The sequence below is a fragment of the Diceros bicornis genome, chromosome 7 (assembly GCF_020826845.1).
Source record: "Diceros bicornis minor isolate mBicDic1 chromosome 7, mDicBic1.mat.cur, whole genome shotgun sequence".
Lineage (NCBI taxonomy): Eukaryota > Metazoa > Chordata > Mammalia > Perissodactyla > Rhinocerotidae > Diceros > Diceros bicornis.
In genome coordinates, this window is record NC_080746.1 from 87,412,865 (window position 1) to 87,425,682 (window position 12,818).

A 12,818-nucleotide genomic window follows, 5' to 3' on the forward strand; every position below is an offset into this window, starting at 1 on the left:
ACCAGCCTGAGCTGGGGAGAGGCCACCTTCCAGTCCACCGCGCAAGGGTGGGGAATGTGGGAGCAGAGCAGAGCCCCCCAGAACTTCCTGCCCACAGGGCTCAGTTATGAGCCTTGGGCAAACAAGAGACGTCTCCCAGGTTCCTAGAACAGGTGTCAAATTTTGTACATTCAGAATAAGAAATTGATGCCCCAGGGCGGGTCAGGGACACCTAACCCTAACCCTGACCCTGACCCTAACCCGAACCATGACCCTAACTCTGATCCTGACCCTAACCCTCACCCTAACCCTAACCCAAACCCGAACCCTAACCCGAACCCTGACCCTGACCCTGACTCTGACCCTAACCTGAACCCTGACCCTGACCCTGACCCTGACCTGAACCATGACCCTGAGTCTGACCCTGACCCTAACCCTAACCCTAACCCGAACTCGAACCCTAACCCTAACCCGAACCCTGACCCTGACCCTGACCCTGACCTGAACCCTAACCCGAACCCTAACCCTAATCCTTCCAAAGGCTGAAAGGATTCCTTTGTTTCTTTTTCTTTCTTTTCTTCTTTTCTTGCTCTCTTCTTTTCTTCCTCCCTCCCTCCCTCCCTCCCTTCCTTCCCTCCTTCCTTCCTCCCTCCTCTACTTCCTTCTCCAACATTTGGCAGTGAGGCCTTCATTTAAAATAAATCCTAGTTTATCAACTGTCTGTCCCTGCACACTCCTCACCAATCCTCCATTTGCAGTAAATCCCCCGACCGCCCGTGTTTTTCTGTCACTGCTGCTGCTGTTGCTGAACCCTCCCGAGAGAGGACAGAGCCGGGGAAAGGGACGGGGGCTGAGGTTTGCACAGTCCTAGGTAATCCGACCCCAGCTGGCTGTCCCTAAGACATTGGGTTTTTTTCCTTCATTTCTATTTGTTTACCCATCCTTGTCCCTCATTTGAGTGAGATCGTAACCTTTCCAATCCCCTTCATGCCCCAGCACCTGCCTCTGCGCTCCTCACACCCGCGGAGACACTGACTCCTAATCGTTCAGTGGCCCTCCTACCCACCCTGCTCGCCCTCCTCCTCCTCCCCATTCTCTCTCCTCCTCCCTCCTACCCACTCCTCCTCCCCCCCTCCTCCTCCCCCACTCCCCTCTTTCCCACTCTCCCTCCTCCTCCTCCCGGTCCTCCCCCTCCTCCTCCCCCTCCTCCTCCCCCTCCTCCTCCCCCTCTTCCCCCTCCTCCTTCTCCTCCCCCTCTTCCCCTTCATCCCCCTCCTCCCTCCTCCTGCTGTTCCACCCTCCTCTTCCACCCCTTCGTCCCCTCCTCCTCCCCCACCTCCTCCCCTCTCCCTCCTCATCCTGCTCCCCCTCCTCCCCTCCGCCTCTCCCTCCCCCTCCCCCTTCTCTCTTTCCCCTCTTCCTCCTCCCCTTCCTCCTCCCCTTCCCCCTCTGCCTCCTCCTCCCCCTTCTCCCTCCTCCTCCCACTCCTCCTCCCCTTTCCCCTCCTCCTCTCCCTCCTTCTCCCCCTCCTCCTCTGCTCCTCCCCCTCCTCCCCCTCTTCCCATTCATCCTCCTCCTCCCTCCTCCTGCTGTTCCACCCTCCTCTTCCACCCCTTCCTCCCCTCCTCCTCCCCCACCTCCTCCTCTCCCCCTCCTCATCCTGCTCCCCCTCCTCCCCTCCTCCTCTCCCTCCCCCCTTCTCTCCTTTCCCCTCTTCCCCCTCCTCCCTCCTCCTCCCCTCCTCTTCCCCCTCTCACTCCTCATCCTCCTTCTCCTTCCCTTCCCCTTCTTCCCCTTCCTCCCCCTCCTCCCTCCTCCTCCACCCCTCCTCTTCCTCCTCCCCCTCCTCCCCTCCTCCTCCTCCTCCTCCAAATATCCTCAACCCTCTGTTTTCTGTTTATCTCCCCTCTGCTCCCATCTCCCTTCAGTCTTGGTCCCAACCCCACTGGTTTCCCAGAACAGAGGTTCTTCAAGCTAAGGTCCGGGGACCATGAGGAGTCCACTGGGCACTCCAGGGAATCCCGAATCTTCTGAAATTAATGCAGACTTTTGTCTGCAGGTCAATTTTTAGGTAACAGTCCCTGGCTTCCATCTAATTTCCAAAGGGCTCTATTGATCTAGGACTTTTCTTGCATTTTTAGGCTTCCCTTTTCGACTGGCATCTTCTTCTCCATCTACACGTAACCTTGGTGTGCCAGGGCCATGGAAAACCATTAAATATAGCTACCAGGTGTCTTAGTCAGCTCAGGCTGCCGTAACAGAATACCACGGGCTTAAACACCAGAAATGTATTTTCTTACAGTTCTGGAGGCTGTTTGAGATCGGAGTGCTATCAGGGTTGGTTTCTGGTGAGGACTTTCTTCCCGGCTTTCGGACAGCCGCCTTCTCACTATCTCCTCGCATGGCCTCTCCTTGGTGCTGGGGGAAAGAAAGAGAGATCTCTCTCTCTTCTTATAAGGCCACAGCCCTGTTCTATTAGGGCCCCACCTTTATGACCTCATTTAACCTTAATTACCTCCTAAAGACCCTGTCTCCAAATACAGTCAACATATGAATTGGGGGGGTGGGGGGACACAGTTCAGTCCATAGCACCAGAGGTAAAAATAACGATTTATGATATCAAAGTTGTAATATCCACTACCTCGGCAACAGTTTCCTAGTTCATCTTCCTGCTTTTTAATCTCCCCTCCTGCTGTCGTCAACAATACCTTTCAAACACACAGTGTTGGGAGAAATTTCTTCTTCACTCCTGCCGAGTTCTGCTTGTGCTGGGCCAGCCATTAGGCGGCACTCTTGGCCTCTGTCTGTCTGCTGCCCCTGCGGACCCCACGTCAGTGGTCCAGTCCCTCCCTCTTCCTTCCCTCTTGGGAGTGAGCTGCCCACATGGCTGGAGCGTACTTTCTCCTCTGATCCTTGTGCCCGGCATCTCACAGGGACTGTCCGTTGTGTCTTATGTCTAGCATCCCTTTTTGGTTCTCTCTTAGGGTTTCCATCTCTGCCAGTATTGCCCTGCAATACTGTTCTCGCACGTTGTCTCCTCTTTCACTGAGCCTTTAACATGATCACAGCTCCTTTAAGTGCCCTATGTGATCCCGTCACAGTCTGCACAGTGTCTGAGTCTGGTTCTCATGCTCCGTCTCTTCAGACCACATTTATTCTTCTCTTCCAGCATTGCCGTGTAACTTTTTGTTGAAAGGCAGACATGACATATTGGGTAATAGGAACCAAGGTGAACAGGTATTTAGTGTGAGCTTTGTGTTAATCTGGCTACAGTTGGGCTGGGTTTAATGTTTGCTGTAACTGTAAGTGCCAGGGGCTTCAAATTTCTCTGGTGTCCTTGTTTTATCTCCCTTGCTGTCTTTGTGTTTCCCTACAAACTCCTTCTTCCATAGAGTCTGAGCCTTACAGCTCTTTCAGCTGACATCCGCCGTTATTACAGGGAGCCCTGTTGATGTGGCTGCAGAGCAGGGAAGGGAAGCCTTCTGCAATCTTATGACTCAGTCTTAGTCTTTTTGTAGGTTTGCATCCTTGAACTGTGACCTTTACAAGTGCTTCCTCACTCCCCCTTCTCCTTAGGTGAGACAGGAGGGCTAGAGGGTGCTGGAGACGGGAAGATGCCCTTCCCCCAGGAGAGTGAAGGCTCTGAAAAGTCTCTTTCACAGGAATACTTTCCTTTGTAATGGAGAACACTCTGGGCGTGTTTCTACTTTCCCCATCCACCTGCCAGAGATAGAAGGTGATTTTTCATGGTGCTTCACCGGAGAACCTAGTGGAGTTCCTAGAGGTAAAACCCAAAACGCAACCCCCTGCTCCCTAGACGACAGCATCCAGAAGAGACTCACTCTCCCTTCAGTTCACACATGGCCTCCAGCAATTCATCAAAACTATCAATTTCATGTTCCCACCAGTTTCTGGTTCTAGTACTTCTGCTCCAGGTTGGCTGATCTTGGCTGATTCTCCACATTCAGCCATCTCCCTAGATTTCAGGTGCAACCTCAGCTTTCTGGTTCCAAGAAAAGTCACTGATTTTCAGGTCGTTTAGCTTTTTCCTTCTTATAAGGTCAGGAGTGACAACCTCCAAGCTCTTTACTTGTTGGAGATAAAAGCGGAAGCCCCAAGACAGGCCAGTTTTGGATTGCCTGAGGCTGGCCTTTGATTGGCTAGCTTTGCTTTGACTGTGAAATCCAACAACTGGTGGTAACAGGTCCGTTCACCCCAAGAACATTCTTTCTATCACTTGACTCCATTTAAATTTGTTGAGACTTGTTTTATGGGCCAGAAGATGTTCTATCTTTGTAAATTTTGTGCACTTGAAAATAATGTGTATTCTGCTATTGTTGGGTGGAATTCTCTAACACGTCAGCAGGCCAAGCGTGGCTAGCATTGCTCAAGTCTACTTATCTTTTCTGACTGTCTGCCTACGGTTCCACCAGTTACTGAGGAGCAGTTTTTAAAACTTTCTGACTATAACTGTGTATTTGTCTATTTCTCTCTGCAGTTCTTGTCTTGCCTCAGTTATTTTGAAGCTCTGCTGTTAGGCATGTAAACATGTACGATTGGTGTGCTCTCTTGAACCCTATGTGATTATGAGGTGACTTTCTTTATCCTTGGCCATATTCTTTGATCTGAAATGCACCTTGTTCGATATAAACTTTCTTTCGATTAGCAGTATATTTTTTCCATCCTTTTACTTTTAACCTATTTGTGTCTTTATATTTAAGGTGCATTTTCTGTAGGCAGCATATAGCTGGGTATTGCTTTTTTTGTCCCATTTGACAATCTCTGCCTTTTAAACTGGGGTGTTTATATGCATTACATTTGATGTGACAATTTTGCTGTGTGTTTTCCACTTGTCTCCTCTGTTCTGGGCCCCCTTCGCTCTCGTTTTTCCTGCCTGCATTTGGATTAATTGAGCGCTCCCTATAACTTCATTTGATTACTTTTGTTGGCTCATAAGCTGTAACTCCCTGCTGTGATATTTTGTGTTGCTTTTGGGTTTCGAGTACACTTCTTCACACTAACAATGGAAGTTAAAGAGTTGGCTGCTAAAGAAGACTCACAGGACCCAAATGACAATGCTTACACACCTACAGGAAAAGGAGACAACAGACAGCAATTACAGTGAAGACATGCATCATGACCAAAGGCTGTCGCACAACGATTGGCCTGGAAAGGTTGGACAGAGTCTCCTGTCGTCCCCCTTTCTGTAAAGGCCACAGCCAAATGCAATTTATCTCTTGGATCAAGAACCACTGTCATGTATAAAGACTACCTCAGAACCAAGGAAACCCCAATGGCGCCTCGCCTGGCTGTGTGGCACAGTCTTGCTGTGTAAAAGAAAGTCCTCCAGAGTCTCAGAAAACGATGCCGACAAGTTGTAAAGATTGTCACAAATTCCTTGGACCCTTGGCTTCAAGGCAACATGATGAACGGCTATGTTTCATGCCTTGACTAGGGGTCAGCGCTGTGCAGAAACTTTAGCAAACAGCCCAGTTTACTTACTAGCCCACTGGGATTAAACCGTGCAGCACAAGCATTAACATATCACCGTCCACTGTCACACAATGTAACACCACTTCACGTACGAGAACCTTAAAACTGCATGCTTCCATTTTTCTCCTTGCAGCCTTTCTGTGATTGTTAGTATGCGTTTTACTCATGCATATGTTATAAACCCCACAATACACTGTTATTAATTTTGTCTGAGCAGTCAATTATATTGTTTAAGATTTTAAATAGTAAGACAAATATCTTATGTATCTACCTTTTCAGTTGCCATTTCTGGTGACTTTCATTTCCATGTGTGGAGCCAAATTTTCATCTGGTAACCTTTCCTTCTCACTTTTTGTTTCTCAAATCCTCCTTTAATGCTTTCTTTTGCATTAAGTGAACGTTTTCTAATGTAACATGTTCATTCCTTTGGTTTTTTTCACTCTATATTTTTTTTAGTTCTTTCCCTTGTCCTTGCACTAGCACTTACATTATACATCTTAACTCATCAGAACCTACTTTAGATATACTAACTTAATTCCAGCAAGATATAGAAACAGTAATCCTATATAACTATTCCCTTTTCTGCCTTGCTGTCCTATTGTTGTTACACATATTACATCTATATGTTACTAACTCAGCAATACCTTTGTTATAGTTACTACTTTATATAATTTCATGTCTTTTAAAGGAGCTGAGAAAAGAAAGGAGAGGAAATATATATTTATAGCTTTTATTATATTCACCTTTTTATTTACCATTTCTTGTTCTCTTCATTTGTTCTGTGGGTTTCATTTTCCATCTGGTGTCATTTCTGAAGTTCAATACAGCTTTTCTCTCACCCACCTCCTTTGTGCTATTATTGCCAAATATATTACATATCCATATGTTATAGGCCTAACAATACAATTATATGCAGAATGTTTTATACAATTGAATTTTAAATCAGTTATGAGGCGAAGAAATATGCATCTACACTATCTTTTGTAATTACATTATAATCTTAACTGGTGCTCTCTTTGTGTGTGTGTGGATTTGAGTTGTCATCCTAGGTCACTTACTTTTGGCCTGAAGAGATTTATTTAATATTTCTTGTAAGACAGATCTACTAGCAACCAATCCTTTGTTTTTGTTTATCTAGGAATGCCTTTTATCACCTTCACTTTTGAAAGACAGTTTTGCTGGTATAAGATTCCTGGTTGACAGTTTTTAAATCAGCACTTTGAATACATGCCCTACTCCTTATGTCCTCCATTGTTCCTGCTGAGAAGTCAGCTGTTGCCTGAATTGACGTTCTCCTGTAAGTGATGTGCTGTTCTTTTTCTGGCAGTTTTCAAGTTCTTCTCTTTGTTTTTGTCTTTCAACATTTTTATTATGATCTGTTTGTGTGTGTATCTACTTGCATTTACCCTATTTGGAGTTTTTTGGCCTTCTTGAATGTTTAGATTAATGTTATTCATCACATTTGGGAAGTTTTCATCCATTATTTCTTTGAATATTTTTTTCTTCTCCTTTCTGTCTTCTTCTGGTACTCCCATTGCATGTATATTGGTGTGCTTATGAGTATCTCTCATTTCTCTGAAGCTCTATTCATTTTTCTTCTTTCTCTCTGTTCTTTAAATTGCATGGTCCCTATTGATCTATCCTCAAATTTGCTAATTATTTCTTTTGCCAGTTCAAATCTACTACTAATCTTTGCTAGTGAATTATTCATTTTGGTTATTATACTTTTCAACTTGAGAATTTTCATTTGGTTCTTTTTATAATTCCTGTCTCTTTACTGATATTCACTATTTGATGAGCAATTGTCATCATACCTTCCTTTACTTCTTTGAGCATGGGTTCCTTTAGTTCTTTAAACATATGTATGACTACATTGAAATTTCTGTCTGTTTAAATCCAACATCTGGTCCTTCTCCTGGGCAGTTTCTGTTGTCTGCGCCTCCCCCCACCCCCCCACCCCTTGTGTATGGGTCATCTTTTCATGTTTCTTTGCATGTCTTGTAATTTTTTTTGAACAATGACATTTTAGATAACATTGTGAGAATTCTGGGTACTGGTCTTCCTCCTGCAGGTCTCCTCATTGATGTGTGCTTGTTTATTTGCTTAGTCTATTCCTCCACACTGTGAAGCCTCTGGTGCTGCTCCTTAGAAGGTGCTGCCCTGGACATGCACACAGTCACCCTGGAATTACAATGGTTTTAGCAGAACTCTCATTGAGCATCTGTTTCCTGGGTCACACCCAACTTCAGGCACCACTTTTGCCAGCTAATTGCTCTATAGTTCTAGACAATGTCTTGGGGCATAAATTGCTCCCCAGTCTGATCCAATTAAACTCAGAATCCTTTCCAGGGGTTGAGTTTTGAGATCGGTGTTTGACGTGTGTTCTGACCCCAGGAGGGCTCTTCTTAGCTGTCTCTTTCCTTGGTTCTCTCTGGTAAACTAGCTGGCTTATGCTTTAGATCGTGAACCTCCATTGTTTTGAGAGCACCCTTGCCCTTGAACTTTCCCACACTCTGCTTCAAATAAAGTCCGTTCCTTTGGGAAGAGCTTTGGAGCTGTCTGTTCTGTGGTCTGCCTCTTTCCCTGGGCAAAGTCCCTCAGCCACGGCTCTGGAGCCAAGGGCAAGCACAGCGACACGCTTCTCTCTGCGTGACACTCTTGCCTTAAGAGCAGGATGCTAGGTGGGGCATAGCCTCTGATCTTCTCACTTTCCTCTCCCAGCAAGAAACCTTTGCTGGAAACAAGGAGAGAAGCCAGCGCTAGGGCAATTAAGGCCCCATTATTCTTAGAGTGCCATGGCTGAAGGAGAGCCTCCACCTTATGACTGGGGGATATGTCAAGAAAGGTGCCCCCAACTTTCAGCTGCGCTTGCCTGTAATTTAGCTTCCATAACATGTAGTTAGGGGAGAAGAGAAATGCTGACAGCCTGCCACTCCTGGGAAGATACTATAGCTCTCAACTGGGAGCTGTGAGGAAGGAGCCCTGAGTTCTTGCCTATACCCACCTGGAGTGGAGTTGCTGCCATGTTGAGCTGGGAGGGGAATGAGAAGGAGTGCTTCATGGTTCAAATGCTACAGACTCTCATTGTTTTACTGAGTTGTAGTAGATTATTTTGAATAAATTATTTTTTATTTATTGTATGCCCTAAGGGCCATCAGCAAGACTTTAAATATTTATTTTTATTTAATTTTCATCAGTTATGCTTGCTCTCCAAGGAGCAAGTCCATAGAGTTACTTACACTGCCATTCTGGAAGCCTCCTTCCCACCTTCATTTTTTAAATATACTTTCTTCTTTTGCTACTTAAAGATATTACTCACTGTCTTCTCAATTGCATTGTTTCTGATACAAAATCCAATGTCATTCTTATCTTTGTTCCCTGTAAGTAACATGACTTTTTTCTCTGGCTGCTCTTAAGACTTTCTCTTTATCATTGGTTTTAAACAATTTGATTATGATGTGCCTTAATGGAGTTTTCTTCATGCTTCTTGTGCTTAGGGTTTGTTGAGCTTCTTGGATCTGTGGGTTACAGCTTTCATCAAGTTTCGAAAAATTTTGGCCATTATTTCTTCAATTGTTTCCTGCCTCCTCTTCATGGATTCAAATTACCTATATAAGAGGCCACTTGAAGTTGTCCTGGATATTACTGATTCTCTTTTCAGTTTTAAATTCATTTTTCTCTGTTTCCTTTAGGGTAGTTCCTATTGCTATGCCTTCAGATTCATTAATATTTTATTCTGGAATATTGAACCTTCTGATAATCCCATTGTGATATTGTGATTTATTGTAACAAATATATATTTGGCCTTTGTCCCGTTTCTGCCACAGAACAACTAAAACCCTGGGAATTTCCTAAGTGATAGTGATAAAAGTATGTTTTGTTATTCATAACAAGCTTCTTTCAACCACACTTGAGTTTTTGTTAATGAGGTGACTTTTGGAAAGCCCCCAAGGATGGGGGCTGGTTGCCAGGGGAACCAACCATGTGATTAGAGGGTTGGAACTTTCAACCCTATCCCCCAGTTTCTATCCTCTATCCTCCCAGGAGGAGAGAGAGGCTGGAGGTTGAGTTAATAGCCAATGGCCAATGATTTAATCTATCACGACTATGTAATGAAGCCTCCAAAAAACCCAAAAGGACAGGGTTTGGAGAGCTTCCGCGTTGGTGAACACGTGGAGGTTCTGGGAGAGTGGCAAGTCCAGAGAAGGCATGGAAGCTCCAAGCTCCTTCCCACATCTTTGCTCTTAGCATCTCTTCCATTTGGCTGTCCCTGAGTTATATCCTTTTATAATCAAGTAAAATGTTTTCCTGAGTTCTGTGAACTGCTCCAGCAAACCAATTGAACTGAGGAGGGGGTTCAATCTATAGCCAGTCAGTCAGAAGCACAAGTAACAACCTGGACTTGTGACTGGCATCTGAAGTGGGAGGAGGGCACAGGCTTATGGGACTGAGCCCTTAACCTGTGGGATCTGACTCTATCTCCAGGTAGATGTTTCAGAATTGAGTTAAACTGTAGGACACCCAGGTGGTGCTGCAGAATTGCCTGGTGGTTTGGGGAAAACCCCATGCACATTGGGTGTCAGAGTTTCAGAAGTGAAGTGTGGTAGTTTTCAAAGAATATTGTGTGTAATGTAAGCGAAAACAGTAGAGTTTTTCTTCACACCCATGCAGTGTATATTTCACCTCAGGTATCACATTTTTAGTCTCTAAACTTCCAATTCATGTCTTTTTTGTATCTTCCTTGTCTCTTCTGAACTTTTTAGACATATTGAATACAATTATAACAACTGTTTTAATGTTCTTCTCCGTTCATTCTAATACCTATGTTGGTTCCGGGCCAGTTTTTATTGCTGGATTATTCTCCTCATTATGGGCCATGTTTTCATGCCTTGTTGAGTCTGATTGGATGTGAGTAATTGTGAGTTTTACCTTGCTGGGGGCTGGATATTTTTTTCCAATGCTTTTTTTTGTGGGATGAAGTTCAGTTACTTGGAAACAAATCTTGCTTTTATGCTTATGAGGCATTTTCTGGGGCAGTGGTCGGTCTAGGGCTAATTACTCCCCACCACTGAGGCAAGACCTTCCCCATGTCCCCCGAACTATAAGTCTTTCCAGTACGGCTGATGGGGACAGGCGCTGTTCCTGGCACTCGCTGTTCCTTCTAATCCTTTCAGACAGCTTGTTCTTCGGCCACAGGTGCACTGATCAGGACTCTACTGAATGCTCAAGGGGACCCTCCACAGGTCTCTGGGGTTCCCCTCTGTACAGCTATCTGCTTTCCAGCACTCTCTCTTTGTCTTTCTGGACACTCACCTTTCTCTTGTCAGCTCTGGGCGTCTTCCTGGCTCCCCCTCCCTGCACTGAGGCCTGCAAGCTACCAAGGCTGTAAACAGGGGCAATCATAGGACTCATCTTATTTATTTCCAACATCCTCCCTTGCCTGGTGTCCAATGCCTTGAAAACTGTTGTTTCATATATTCTGTCTGTTTTTGTTTGTTTCAGATGGGAGGGTAAATCCAGTCCCTCCCTCACTCCATCTTGACCAGAAGCAGAAATTGGAACCTATTATTATTCTACACTGGGAGCTGGGTGTACAGTGATGAACCAGAAATAATGGTCCCCGGCCTCACAGCAAATCCGTCCTATGGGATCAACTCCTGTGAGCAGGCAATACACGTGCCAGTCCCTGGATTTATGCACACAGACAGGAATCACCTGTGGTCCTTCCTCTCAAGGACTTCAGAATTAGGAGAGACTAAGGCAAACCTGTTAATACAAAGCAGACTGTGAAAGGGGTTCCGTGTGAGATACAAAGGCTCTGGGCATATTAGGGAAGAAGTGATAAATTCTAATTTGAGGTATAAGGGAAACTTCATGGGGAAGATGACATTTGAGTTGGGCCTTGAAGAGTGTGTGTGATTGTGGATGATGGAGACGTAGGAGGGAGAACATTCAGAGTGCTTTTAGACATGAAAGCAGCTAATCCGGATTTCTCTGAACAGACACAGCCCTTGGCTTGCTCCTCCTGCCAACGGAGCCCTATCATATTCTTCAGAGGAAGCTGTATATCTTCCAGCCCCAGGAAGTGAATCGAGATTTGTCTAAGTCAGCCCTGGAGATTCTGTAGGCATGTGACATGTAACAAGTTCTAGCCAATGAGATGTGAGAGGAAGTCTGGGAAGTTTTCCTCCTGATGAACAGAGGGAACTCTCCTTGACTGCCCCCCACCAAGGTGAAAAAAACCCAGAAAACCTGGTTCCTTGATGATGTCATCAGGCCACTGAATTAACCAATCTGAAAGTGATCTAACTCGAGACATCTTGTTCTGTGAGATGAAAAGTTTTCCTATTGTTTTAGTAACTTCTGGCTGGATTCTGTTGTAGTTGATAATGTTACCTGCAGCGCACAGATCACAGACCCTAACTGATCAGCCACCGTCCACCCGCCGCTAGATGTCACTCCTCGTGCTTCCGGTTCCTTGGCCTCATCAAGGAAGGAGATTAACCTAGGAGACAACAACATAATTAGCCACACATGCACATGGGAAGAAATAAAAAGCAACTTTAAAAACGAAAGGGCAACTAGAAGGAAGTGCAGCTATGACATACAACTATCTACTGGGGCTTTGGGGGAAAAAATAAATAAAATTATTAAAAAAAAAAAAGAAAGAAAGCAGTTACACAGTGAAATGCCCGGCCTGTTTTGCATCATCAGGACCCCTGGCCCCTGCCTGAGAGGGCCTTAGCTCTCACAGCACAGCGGAGGGTGAGATGTGAAGCAGAGCGCGTAGCCAAGCCCAGGGATGACATGCGCTCTTCCGCACTCACGGTGGTGCTGGGATTCCCTGGCAGTTCCCACAGGAGCTAAGACCACCTGGAACAATCTACCTGTGGGAATCCACTTGTGTCTGGCAGGAAGCAACTAGAACAGAGACAAAGGACATGCCCTCCTTATTCCTGAGGGCCTGGATCAACCCCAGGGGCCTGGCCCGCTCGCGGCAAAGCTGGGAATAAGCAAAGTGTCCTCATCTCCACTCGCTTTGCCATCCCCTTCCCCATCCTCCTCCTCTTTTCTAGCTCTGATCTCCTTTTCTCTGTGCCTCCTCTCACTCCTCCTTCTCCTCTTCACTCAACAACGCATCCTGCTTGCCTGATGAACACAAAGGTCCTAAACCACATACCTCAGCCCTTGCACCCCAATAGGAAGCTCTTACACACCCGAGTCATGCTTCTCTGTTGCTGGAAGTTCAGGCCTTGGACTGGTAGTGGGGGCATGTCCGTTGTCAAGCACAGCACTTCTTGTCCCATCAAAGTCAGTGGGGTGATGTGAGGCACCAAGGGCCATGT